Here is a 14,161-nt window from a genome sequence, read left to right on the forward strand (position 1 = left end):
ATTGATGGGATTTTGCTCTTGGCTTTTGAGCAGTCAGGATCTCACTTTTGATGCTTATCACCCATGCTTGACCTTGCAGGCAAGGAAGTCATTGCAGTTTGTAGTGCCTCAAAAAATAACTTGTGTCACATGCTTTTTGGGCTCAGTATGTGTCAGAAAGGCAGATATATTTATTGCGTCTAAAGTTCATCAAAGTCAGATTTCTGTATTGGATCACTTTGTTTACAGAGCAGGATGAAAGCTGGGCATGTCTAGATTTATCCTACATGTTGACTCACAACTATCCTATTTGAAGCCAAAAACCACTCCTAGTTATGCTTTCAGTCCCCAACAGCAGCTGCCAACCAGTAAAAGTAGATAACAGCAGAGACAAACTTTCAATCTGCTTTAATCTGAAACTTGAGTCTTGGTAGAAGAGGAATTTTAGCTGTAGGAAATAGTTATTGGAGGTACGTTAAGAGTCCTCTCTTCAGTGATCAATAAATCAACAACTTTATAAGCAGTAGAAGTTCTTGCATCTGGAAAGCTGACCCTAGCTACACCCTTCAGTGCCAAAATTGGTAAGTTCATGTTATAGCAATAAGCTTACCTGTGGAACTTGGAAATGGGGATTAATTTGAAATATAACTAACTAACTGACTAACCAACCAACGAACTAACTAACTAAAATTAAGGGCATTTGTGTTTGACTTTGTGTTTTTTTCAATATTACCTCGGCTTAATTTACAAGTACCATTTCCCCTACACTCCTGCCATATGTAATCTGGGCTCTGATTTTCATGAAAATTTCTTTTTTTTTCCCCTCTCAGCTCTGCATTAACATGGAACTTCTTTAAGCTTGAATCAGGACACTGTTCGAGTAGCTAGACTAAAAAGTCTAGAGTAAAAAGTTCTATTGATGCAAAATCCAATTCATACATACTTAGCAGATTTGGAATAACAAGACAATAAGAAGACTTGCCACCTTTTTCTAGAACTGTTTCAAGCAGAGATGATACTGAGTGGACACAGAAACCTAATATCTTAAAGCTATGTTGCCATTCTGTCTTTATCAATTCCTATATTTTATTTAGGAGTTGATTACATTTCAGTTGGAAAAGAAGGATGACAGTACTGCTTTATTGAATTACGTGGAGACTTCCACTTTATTTAAGATGTGTCTTCCCCTCGAAAACACGGCTTGAAGGATAAGGATTGGGATGGCTACTTTGAGACAGACAAAGAACCAAGTTAGATATTACTTATCTACAGATTTTTATATTTTTTAAAAAAAAAAAACTGAAGCAATATACTGTCTCCCACTGGTAGATTTAAACAAATGGCATCTGTAGTGACTTCCTCAAAACCTTTCCAAACCAGAAATATTTAATCTATACTTGCATTTATATCTTGCCCTATTTAAGTTTCCTTTCACCCATCACACACAAACTTTCTGTAAGAATGCAGACAGTAGGTCTCATGCACCTACCTGATATTTGCTCTTTGAGTTTAGCTTAGCATTTGTTCCTAAAGAGTTTAGAAAATGTATTTGAAATCATTTAATCTAACATATTGAATTGAAATACCCAGTAGATAGAAGGTTATGTTTACTTGAATGGGAAACGATAGGCTTAGTTACTCCCCAGGCCTCAACAGGTTTCCAAGTTCAGGTAAGATTTTTTCTACCAGTATGAATAATTGTTTTGGCATCTGAGTCAATTGACTCAGTCACCTCGGGCAGCTGAAATCTGTTTCAAACTGTTTGTAAAACAAGCAATAGGATGAGAAGAAATGGCCTCAAGTTGTACCAGGAGATGTTTAGATTGGATATTAAGAAAAATTTCTTTGCTGAAAGAGTGGTGAAGCATTGGAACAGACTGCCCAGGGAAGTGGTGGAGTGCCCATCCCTGGAGCTGTTCAAAAAGTGTGCAGATGTGGCACTTCAGCACATGGTTTAGTAGGCATGGTGGTGTTGGGCTGCAGATCCTAGAGGTCTTTTCCAACCTTAACCATTCTATGAAAATATTGCAGGAAAATTCATGATATGTTATGCGTTAACTCTGGATACAAGTAGGGTACCAATCACAAATGAAAAAGCATGTCATGAACTACAAACTCAGGATGTCCCTTGCTACCACATCAGCCTTGTTGACCCAGACCTTTCAAGCCCTGCAGGCAGTGCTGACAGTGGCAAGGAATCACTAGACCAGACTCTTTTGGGGCTAAGTCATTACTGCATATTTTCAAATGTATGGTCTTACACTAAGACTGGTAATTTCTTGAAAGCAAGAAAGCATCCTGGCCATGCATGCTTGGACCAGTGCTACTGTTGTGCAGCTCAGTTCTTTGTAGTTGCCAATGAAGTGATACATCATTCCTCCTTACTTCTGTGAGCTCTTGCTGCAGGTGTGTTCTCCATACAGATTTTTCTGAAGTCAAATTTTCCACAAATAACACAATATCTAAAAGATGGCTATCATCCAAAGCTAAATAGCATGAGCCCTCTGAACACATGTATAAAGCAAGCCAATGAGCCAAGAATATACTTTTTTTATAAAAAGAAGTTTAAGAAGTCTATGGAGTGTATTTTCTCTTCTTTTGTGCAAGAAAGGAGAATGATCGATACCTCCAACCAAATGAAGTGGGTTTAAGCTGCCATTTCTCCCTCCTGAAGTCTCACTCTTGTGTTGGAAAAAGTTCTTCCATTTGTTGCACTGAAGAGTTGAGAACAGGTTTTATTTTCATTGCTCTATTTCCACCTAGTGTTCAAGATGCACATTGCACTAAATTCTAAGTATGTTCTAGAACAGCTAACTCCAAATCAGTATTGGTCTCGATTTGGAGGGAACATGCATTACAAATAAGCTACTGGACATAGTGATGTTACATATGTCTTCTACAAAGAGGTATTTGCAGTAGCTCCTGGTCTAAACGCTGTCAAGTATCTGCTATGGGCTTTGATGCACAATCTGTTCAGAAACAAGTGTCAGGTATTTAGTTTAAATGTTAGAATCTCTCTTGTGGATGTAACATTTGTGTAAGTCCTGTTCTCAAGTGAAGGCTCATGAACACATATGAATAAGAAGGGCACATCCTGGTCATTGAGAAGCATTTATTACTCTCACGAGCTAGCGTGTGCTTAGGATGAAGTCTAGAAAGGGGTAATTAAACCACCTGGAAGTTTTGAGGGGGTCTCATCTGAATAGATTTTCCCCATATATCTCAAACAATAAAGTACCTTTTCCACATTATAAAAACTTTAATAACGGAACAGGAAGATTCTAAAACTCATGCTGCAGTAAGGAAGTAGGAGAGATTTTGTGCTGAGCTATGACAATTTTTTTTTTTTCAAAAGGTTGAGTAGAGCATAACTAAAGACACAACTTGTAAATCTACCTTGCAAAACTTAGCAGGAGGCTTATGGACAGATAAAATGACATGTAGGCAACACAAGTGATGTATTAAATCTCTTTTGTGTTTTAAGACAAAATTAATTAGTGTTACACTTTATAATGTGCGACATAAGCTTACAGAAAGTGAAAAAACACCCATTTGGTATGGCAAATATCAAGCAGCACTTTGTTTGACACAAATATGGCAATAACTTCGATAAAAAAACATGCTTTTTACCCCTGCATTTCTGCAGCAAAATCTAGATACAGAGATTCTATCTATTTACCTGTTCTTGTAACCAGCACAAAGTAGCTAAATTAATCTTAGCTACACCACCAGCACCATCTGAAAAACACAGGATGGTTATTTCTCAGAGCATCTGATGTGTAGGGAGATGGAGCCTCCTGCCTCCAGACTTTGTAGTTTGGACATTGTCTTTAGGAAAAAGGCTTCAATTCCTGCATTTCTATTGTGGTCTCTCTTTGAGCACATGCACAACGTAGATGAGGTAGTGTCCAGACTAAGACACTGCAGTGTCCTTCACTCAGGACAGTGTACCAACTGCTGGTTTACGATGACAGATAGGAGGCAGCACAGCTGTGGCCACCTTCTTTTTCTGGATACAAGCAAGGCACCAATCACAAATGAAACAGCATGTCATGGACTATGCATGAAACTAGAGATGCCCTTTGCTACTGCACCATCTCTGGTCACATTGATTTAATAATAAAGTATCAGCAGTAGCTCTGTTTTCTGAAGTGCCCAGCAATCACTGCTGAGTTAGGCAATGCCTGAAAATATGTATTGCACCGAACTCTTTTTCAGCTCTTTGTAGGGGAGTATCGCCTCTGGGTACTCCTCACCTGCTTTAGATGTGAGCCAAACACCAAGCTGCTTGCTCCAAACCAGGGAGATATATACAGAGAGGCATACGCTTATGTGGCTGAAGAACTCTGAATACGATGACTGGCCTATGAAATTTACATTTTCTAGAGACAGGCAAGAGCTACGCTAAGGTGCTCAGAATTACAGCTTTGGATTTAAATTTCATTTTGCAGAACAGTTTGTTTAACCTTTTAAAAGACTAAGTGGACTAAATGGACTCCATAGGTCAGCAGTGATCTAGCAGAACCTTCTTGTTAAAATATTGGATTTTTACCACTGTGACCATTACAGTGAACTTTGAACTACAGAATGGCTTACACCAGCTGGCCTGGTCCAGCCTTCTTGTTTGAATAGTAAAAATTTTATTTACAGTCAAATTCTTCTTATTTGTGGAATATTTTTAATTGAATAATGATTTTAGTGGAGAATACATGGGGAGAGGGAAGTAAACAGCACTATCATATTCTCCATTGTTACCTGAAAGCTATGTTCCTGAAAGGGTGCTTTCTGCATTGAAGCATGGATCTGCTTTGATTTGAAACCTAAAATCACCTGGCAGGAGTTGCAAACTAGGGAAGGGATTGCTGTGTACGTAGCTCTGCACTACAGAAAGCAGCCTCTGAAGAGAGTAGGGTCTATATGTGAGGAAGTCTGACCCATCTGGGAACAGCTGCTCTTGTTTTGGAGTGTGGTAAGGTGAGGGGCTGTTTATTCTCTGCAGTTGCTTCGTTAGTTGAAGACTGAGTCTTTATGTCACTTCAGGCAGAGTGGGACTGAGACAATGTCCTTCCAGGGGGATGGAAGGCAGGACTTTGTTACAGGGGAAAGAAAGTACTACTGGTATCTAAACCCAACTATAAATGAGTGCAAGCAGAATATACGATCTAATGAAGGATGGGAAGCTTCAAGATTACTTGATACAATTAAAAGTAGTACATTCATCTCAAGTAATTATTTGTAATAATATGTGTAGCATTTCTTACCCTATAATCCTTCAAGGAACTGCTCTGGGCAAAATAAAAACGTATTGCCTTTGAGGACTGTATTTATGTAAATACTTAATAGATTGTGATTAAATTAAATTAGCACTACGCATCCTCTTTAGACTTGTGCATATTGTCCTGTCCTGTGATCTTTGGGCTATAGGTATCTAGATGCAAATTTTTTATTTTGAGAGAACATGGAAAAATACATAAATTGTTACAGCTAAAAGTGAACCTGAGTTCAATATTTGTAGCATTTCAATGCCAATATCATATTTTGAATCACTCTTTTCTGTTGCCAAGACTGGTAGAAAGAAGGACACTTCTGCTTTTAATGCTTTCAGTATAGAGGTATGTACACGCTAGATTAGATTAAACACCATCCAGGCCAGTAATTTGTTTCTGACAGAGCCCAGAGTCAGATGCCTCAGAGGAAGGTGCAAGAACCTGCAGACAGAAGTAAGGGCACTGCTCATCTTTTAGCATGGAGATAATAAATCTGTTCACACAGCTTGAGCAGCCTCCTGAAGATTCATCTGGTGGTGCCAGAAATAATGAATAAACTCTTTGCAGATTTTTCTGTCTATGGTACTGAGTGATTCTGAAATACAGCAGAAGCTCAAAAGTCTGATCCTTCCTTTGGTGTAACAAAATGTAGGAGCTGCTGTGACTTGGAGGCTGAGAGGCAGCTGCAGCAATAGCTAGGGCAGACCCCAGCCCAACATCCATAACAATTCATACGTGGACATGCCTATGCACAGGTACAGAAAACCCCTATCTAATGACAGAAGTAAGCAGATATTTCCAAGTATCTGTTACAAGGGATTAATCCAACCCCTTGTGTTCAATGTTGTTGTATGAGGATTTTAGAACTTGCATCTGACCTTTGTCTTAGTCCTGCGTTTCTTCCTGGATTTAGGGGCAGAATTTGTGAAGATCTCAACAAGAGTATTGGAACAGTACAGGGAAGGGCAGACATAGCCAGAGGATCCAGTGAGGTGTCCGCCACTCACACTGGCATTAAAAACTCTGAGTCAAGATGTCTCTGCCTGCCTTAAATGATGCATTGAGTCAGAGACCCCTGAATACGGAGCCACCTGAAACTCCCTTTCCCTTTATTTAGTCACTTAGGTGTGGTCAACACAACAATACTAAGGGCAGGAGATGTCTCATATCTGGCTTACAGGTGCCTTGTTCTGAACTGTATCAATCTGGAACCAGACACAGGTGGGTGCCCACCATCATTACTTCAAAGTACTTACTAAGGATCACTCCATTCAACACAAATTGAGGAAAAAGTAATACAAGGGTCATGTGTGTGGCTACCTTGTGTCCAGAGACTCTGCATGTGCAGCCCAGGGACCAGAGCTGGAGCTCCTCCTGTTTGGATGGCACCCTGCCTGTGACAGCTATAGAAAAAGCTTGGAACATCAGTTTTGTACATGAGTATATTTAAGCTTATTTTTTACAAGCATGTTATTTACTGTGGAATTAAAATGTATGAACTAGTGGGTATAGTTTCCCTCATCTGTACACTGTCTATGATGTCTGCTTCTACTCTGTGGTTATACATTTGCCTGGATGCATATTCTATACCTTTGCTGAATAAATCAAACCTATTATATATTTTACCTTTCTTAATACTACCGCTTATGAGATACTGTGCCTGTGCATTCAGATTAGCTTAGATGATTATCACAGAGCAAAACTTCTAGTAGTTGCACAAAACTATAATGATTAAATGCTATTTGACTTGGGGGGATGTTGCAGTATATAATAATATGCTTATTTATTGTGTTCAGATCTTTTGCTTCTAATAAAAATTTATATTTACATTTAAACAGCTTCCTGTATGTGAATTTCAGTTTTTGACCTTGTGCTATTCTTTCTTTTTCCAAACTTTTTAATAGTCATCTCTGTTGCAACACAAGAATGAAAATAAATCAGTATATTTTAGTAATTACAGTAAATTAATTAGAAGGTAGAAGTGGAGATAATTTACATTTCACTGACTTTATAATTACAGAGTTGCCAATATACATGTGATTACCTCCTTCCTTCTTCATTATTAAATGAAGAGTTCAAGGAAGCCCTTAATCTTTTCTACTTACCATTGTTGCAGAGATGGATTTGGCAAGGATGGGAGAAAAAGAGGAAGGAAACAGGTTAGCGCTTTCCCATGTACATAATTACAGAGAGAGAGTGTAGACTGCTTTTCAAAGCACTTTCCCTGTGGGGAAGTAGCAATTTATAGTTTACATACAACTTAGGGAGAAGAGACATTATCACTCAGAATAGGAAGAAGGAAGGTCTACGCTTTAGATGGTTGAATCTAGCCTAATGAAGTCACTAGTGGTGTATCCAGCACTTAGTCTGGGCCAATACTGTTCACCATCTTCAATAATGACCTGGACAGTGGAGCATCTTCAGCAGGTTCACAAAAAACAGCAAGTTCAATAAAAAACTTGGTTGGACTGGCTGAGTGACAGATTGTTGTGCTACCGTTCAGAGGGACCTTGGCAAGATGGAGAACAGGGCAAAAAGGATTCTCATCAGCTTCAAAAATCATAGAGGCAAAGTCTGTGGAGGAATAACCCCAGGCACCAGTACACAGTGGGGGCTCAGTGGCTGGGAAGTTACTTTGCTTAGAAGGTCCTTGGAGTGGTCCAGAAGGTGGACAACAGATGACTATGAGCCAGCAATGCACTCTTCATGGCAAATACAGGCCAGCAGCCTCCTGGGATACGGTAGTAAGAGCATTGCCAGTAGCTTGAGGGTGGTGATCCTTCCTCTATTCACCATTGTTGAGGCCACAATTGGAGTACTGCATACAATTCTGGACTACCCAGTGCAAGAAAGATATGGACTTACTGGAGTGAGTCCAGTGTGGGGCCACAATGATATTTAAAGGACTGGAGCATGTTTCATATGAGAAGAGGCTGATAGAGGAAGGAACAGAAGGCTTCGGAGCAACTCATCAGGGAAGGGAATAAAGAGGCAGCCAGATTCTTCTCGCTAGTGTCCACTGACGGGACAAGAGGCAACAGGCATGAAATTAAAAATTAAATTCCATCTAATAACAAGAAAACACTTAACTGCAGGGTTAGTCAAGCACTGAAACAGATTCTCAGACAAGTTGTGGAATCTCTGTCCTTGTAGATATTCAAAGCCCAACCGGACACCAGAAGGTAAAGCAAAAGCTGCATGGACAAGCAAAGCAAAATAAGGAATTGGTTCACTTCTTCCCATTGGCAGGCAGACGATTGGCCGTCTCCAGGAAAGTTGGGTTCCTTCATACATAACAGATACTTGGTAAGACAAATGCCATTAACTTAAAAAGTCCCCCTTTCCTCCTCTCCTCCAGCTTTTATTCCTGATCATAATACCACATGGTATGCGATATCCTTTAGTTGGAGTCGACTGTCTCTGCTGTATCCCCTCGCAAGTTCTTGTGCACCCCCAGCCTACTTGCTGGTGGGGCAACATGAGAAACAGAAAAGGCCTTGTGCCTGTGCAAGCACTGCTCAGCAATAATGAAAATAAACCTCTGTTATCAACACAGGTTTGGTCACAGATCCAAAATACAGTGACTATGAAGAAAATTCTATCTCAGTCAAAACCGGTACAGTCAGTCTTAAAGGCTAGTGGTGGAGAGACATAAGAAAGAGGTCTTTTTTTTTTTTTGAGTTATTGCCTGCTTTGGATCAGATGAATTCCTTAATATCTAAAGTGATAATGGTTCCCGTCCTCGAGTTTTACCCTTCCCCGTAACGCCTGAAAGATATCAAAGACCACTAACATGAAAACAGATGTTGAGATCAGAAAACATTCTTCCATATGGAAAAGATGTTGTACGGGGAATAATTTGAAATTTCCCATATTACCCAGTTATGTTTTTAATGGCTTTTCCCATATATGTATGTGTAGAGATTTGAGCAAGGTGTAATTTGTAAATGAGAAGAAAGCTAATGTAGTACTACAAAAAACTTATGACGTACTCCGAAAGGCCATAGATGGCTCCTCCTAAGTGTTAGGAAAGTCCTTTCAATTGAATACCTGTGGGAGACTACTCTTGTATTAAAAAAATCTGTAGCTATTAGGGCAGGGGAAAAAATCTAAGCAAGAGAAATCACTAGTAACAATGTGCTTGAATTTACAGAGAGGTTCAAATATTGATTTTGAGGTATGAACTGTCCTTTTGGCTCAGTAGTTAATAAATTAAAATGCTAACTTTAAGAGCTGGTTTTCTGACTGGTGTAAACCACCTAATAGCACACTACAATGACGGGGTAGTCTTGCCCTGCCCTATATCTTTCTCCTTAAGCACAGAATCATTGAATCACAAAATAGTTTGGGTTGGAAGAACCATAAAAGATCCTCCCCCCATATTCAGGGACACTTTCTGCTGGATTACCTTGCTCAAAGCCTCATCCAGCCTGGCCTTGAACATCTCCAGGGATGGGGAATCCATGACTTCTCTGGGCAACCTCTTCCAGTGCCTCACCACCCTCACAGGAATTTTTTTTTTCCTAATATCTAATCTAAATCTCCCCTCTTTCAGTTTAAAACGGCTCCCTTTTGTCCTATCCCTGCATTCTGTGATAAAGAGCCCCTCCCCAGCTTTCCTGTATGCTTTGCTTCAGTTCTTTTAATTGTGAGATTAGTGAATTGGATCACAATGTCTGCTGATCTGACTGCCACAAACTAAGGGACTAGTTGGAGAGCATGTTCAAGGGCAGTACAGAGAAGGCAGAGCTATTCGTTTTGGTGGGAATGTGGTAAAAGATCAGTTTAAACTAATAATGAAACCACACCCTTGCTGTTCACTGCAAAACCTATTGTCAACACCCGTTTACTGGGTCACTGCGCTGTACAGCTAGATAAATGACAGAGATACTGATTCATAACAGTCACCGTGGTGCTTCCTGAACGGGTGGACCCTGCAATTATACCTTTGACTGTTTAGGAAACTGACCTCACAGAACCCTGAGAAAAAATGTATTAAGAGACTATAACTGAACTCGCCTTTCTGCATGAACCTCCGAGTATAACTCATTTGTGGTATTGTCTTTAAATCCCTTGGTTCCCTTGTTGGCAGCTGAGCAGCCATCCTTTCTCTTGCTGTGTGTTATTTGCTCTTTCTGCCGCATAATTCAGATGTTAATCTGTCCCAATCACAAACCATGTGGAAGGAATATCTGGCATGCCATGCACTGTTCATGACATAGCTCTCATGCAACATCACTGCTCATTCTGTCTTTCTCGATTTGATTGCAGATTTCTGGGGAGATAGTTGCTCTATTTTTTATACCAACACTTCTATCATTGCCTAAAAAAAAAGTAGGAAACATTAATTTTCATATGCAAGGCTACACTTCTTGAAACCCTTGATGAGCGCAGATCGTAGGATTTGCAATGTCAGTATGTGAGATCAGATCTTTGACCTTCTGGGTCTTTTTCTGCTTGCTTCCATTTTCACTTTGACATCTTTCTCTTTCATTTCTCTTTCAGTTCTTCTTTGGTTACTTTGCTACCTGCTTCCAAATTTCAGTCTCCATCTGGTCTGCTTCTTCCAAACAGTGGCACTTACAAGTCACATCCCCGCTCTCCTCTTTTAATGGACTATGTTTTGGTTTGGCTAACAATGATTTTTGTATGTGTCATAGTACTTCCTTATTACTTTGGAAGGGGGATTTAAAACATGTACTTGCTCAAATAACTAAATACTGGACCCTTTGGCACTGCATGTCAACCTTTTGGCACTGAATGTTTCTGCTATACTGAATGTCAAAATAGCACTGTAAGTAGTATTATGCAGCAGGAAAGATTAAAAATTTAACATACTTACCAGCCCGGGGGAAAAAGAAAGTGGTTTAAAATGTTTCCTAGAGAGTGAGATTGAACCCTTCCAAAGAAAGACTGCAGCCTTATTGTATTGTGCAGGCTGAAGTTGGTATATACATTGTGCTCTGCTCATTCTATTCTCCTATACTAAGCAAGGGATTGAAATTTATATTCCAGTCATCACTTGAGAAATCTATTTAAGAAATATTGCTTTCAGTGTCAATTGGAATTATCCTTAATTCCACTAGGATATTCAGAAGGAGAAAATACCGAGTAGATCTGCAAGGCTCAAAGCCAATGCTATGTGTATAAGAGATTTCAGATTATGTCCATTCTCCATGCAAAATTTCTGAGAAACAAGAAAATTCAGGTTAAAAATCATAGAATCACAGAAATCATAAAATCACTGAGTTTAGAAAAGACCTCTAAGATCATCAAGTCTGCCAGCCCAACACTACTGTGCGTAGTAAACCATGTCTTTATCTAAGGGTATTTTGAACCCCTCCAAGGATGATGACTCCCACTGCTTCCCTGGGCAGCCTATTCCTATTCTTCATCACTGTTTCAGAAAAGAGATCTTTTCTAATATCTAATATAAACCTCTCCTGGTGCAACTTGGGGCCATTTCCTCTCATCCTATCGCTTGTTACTTGGGAGAAGAGACCAACACCCACTTTACTACAAGCTCCTTTCAGGTAGGCATAGAGAGTGATAAAGTCTCCCCTCAGCCTCCTTTTCTCCAGGTTAAACAATCCCAGTTCTCTCAGCCACTCCTCATAAAACTTGTGCTCCAACCCTTCGCTCTTCATATGATTTTTGTCAGCTATCCTGGGAACCTGCAGCCCTGGCTTTGGATTAGGGTATTTCAGACCTTCAAGTGGTGGCCCCAGAAACGCTAACAAATAACTTCTGTACTGCTCCGAGTGGAGAAATAGTTTGATCCAAGCGTTGCCTGTCCTCACCACAAGTATTTTTACAGAAAACCACAAAATTTTACTGGCTGGACTTGATGGCATGTGAATTCTGCCCTCCAAGGAGTGCAAAGAACAGCAGTTCTGGCAGTTTTGTTTCCTCACATGACAGCAAAAAAAAAAAAAAACGAAAAAAACCCCAGAGAGACCAACCAATGTGACACACACTGCTACACTGGATTTTGTGGTATCACTTAAAAAGAGAGGCAGGGTGCAGCTCAGCTGCTTGTAACCACAGAAACAGAAAATGTTATTTGGAAGGAAGGAGGAAGTACACCAACTCTCCTATGTCTCAAACTTGACAGTGTCTCTTTAAAATGTTCTTAAACCTGTTTAGCACACCCCTATTTTTCACCACTCCCTGAGAGCATACACCTCTTATAGCAACTTGTAAATCAAGAAAAACCAAACCCAGCAATTTATTCTCTAGTATGCGGTGGCTATTTTCACACGCCCAACCTGGTCATATAATTAAGCTACAACATAGCTCGCTGACTCGGAGCTTTCTATTTCAACCTAAAATGTGTTTAGCACTATCAGTTTAAGTTTCAAATATTCTGGAACAGAATTGCATATTGCAAAATGAAAATCAATAAAAGAGAAAGATTTCAAAGACTGTGATTAAGGCATGATACTATGGAGATTCTGTTCACAGGTTCTTAGAAGATGCAAAATCTCGTTTATACTGGTTTGTCTGCATTTCAAGGATGAATACAGTGAACTACAAGCAGCTAAATCTAAAAATTCAAGTCCTACTGTTGCTGTAACTAGAGGGTTAAAATCCAGAAATATCTGATATATTCCTTCTGAAAATAAAAGGAATATTTCCTTTGTACCTGTGAATGAAAGGTACAGAACTGCCAGAAAAGTACAATGATTTTTTCTCTCCTCTTGTCTTGCAGTTTTTTTGTGGGTCAAATTCTCACATAGCTAGATTATAGCTTCCTTGTCAAGCTTTTTGTCTAAGTGGCCACAGTGAACAGGAAAGTAAGTTTCTACAGTGCATTGCAGTTTTTGATGTGATATAAGTGCAGTACTGCTGAGACTGCAGAATGAGCTTTGTGACTTCAATTTTGGCCAGACACAGAGAAAAAAAAATCTGCATGCTTATTTCTTTTTCATTTTAATTTGGCAAGAAGCAAAAATTTTATTTTAAATCCTGCCATTACATGAGATTCATCTGACACATCTAGGTGTTTACAATGTAGATGTACATCTACATCTGATTTGTCATCTTGGGCTTCCTGGAGAAAAATAGTAACTTCTAGAGCCCAATACTCCGACCTACTTTAGTCTTCTACATCAGAGTAAGATAAATTACTTTAGGGGAGCCTTGAGTGACAAATCTAAACACAGAAGCCTAGCTTTAGATGTAGCCTAGCTTTTTTGTTAAATAGAGTCTGTGATGGAAAATCTTGCCCAGCTCTGAGAAAACAAATGTTTGAAAAGAGCTGTTACATGTTTGACTTCCCCTTTCGTTGAGCAAAGTTCACTTTATTTACTTAGACATTAATTCACATTTAATTTTCTCAGTATAATAGCATGTACAAGGATCCAGAGCAGCCCACTCTTGAAATTACAGAGTTCTTGCTATACTTCTGTAGCACTGTGGCAGGATCTGGAACTTCAGGAACTGATATGGGACTCCATGGTTACATCCAGATAATTATAAGAATTCTGCTCTGACTCTTTTCCCTTGTAACATCACACAAAATATTTTGAAATCTTCCTGTTCTAATGCCCAGCCCTTGTTGTCATTGCACAACAGCAGTAAAAACAAATGAAAAAAACCTTCAGCTCAATACTTTGTGTACTGAACATTGAAACTTATGTAAAAGATTGTTTCTGCCAACATTCTTTCCAAAGTACTCACAGTTTTGAAAACAATTATTCAGAAGAATATAATTTACTCAGAATAAAAGGGAAGGAGAAGTTGATATTTAAAATGTACTGACTTCCTCACCATTGTAACAGTCTAATGGCCAGATTATATCAAAAGAGAAGTATTTTGTAAAGGCAAGAAGAGAGCTCAGTTGTTTCTTCAGCTTCTCAGCCCATGAAACCTTACTTGCAGATGAGTAAATTTAGGAAATATATTCTCCTTTC

At 39.3% G+C, this 14,161-nt stretch overlaps 1 protein-coding gene across 1 annotated transcript in view; it reads left to right on the top strand.

The window, feature by feature from the left end:
- Window positions 1–340: 340 nt before the first annotated feature.
- The window catches only part of SCEL (sciellin), a 76,640-nt gene continuing 62,819 nt past the window's right edge, over window positions 341–14,161 (top strand). Inside the window, exon 1 of the mRNA XM_054058547.1 lies at window positions 341–560. The gene's annotated coding sequence lies outside the window, so the exon portion shown is untranslated. The remainder of the gene's footprint in view (window positions 561–14,161) is intronic.

This window comes from Cuculus canorus, chromosome 1 (assembly GCF_017976375.1).
Source record: "Cuculus canorus isolate bCucCan1 chromosome 1, bCucCan1.pri, whole genome shotgun sequence".
NCBI classification, from domain to species: Eukaryota; Metazoa; Chordata; class Aves; order Cuculiformes; family Cuculidae; genus Cuculus; species Cuculus canorus.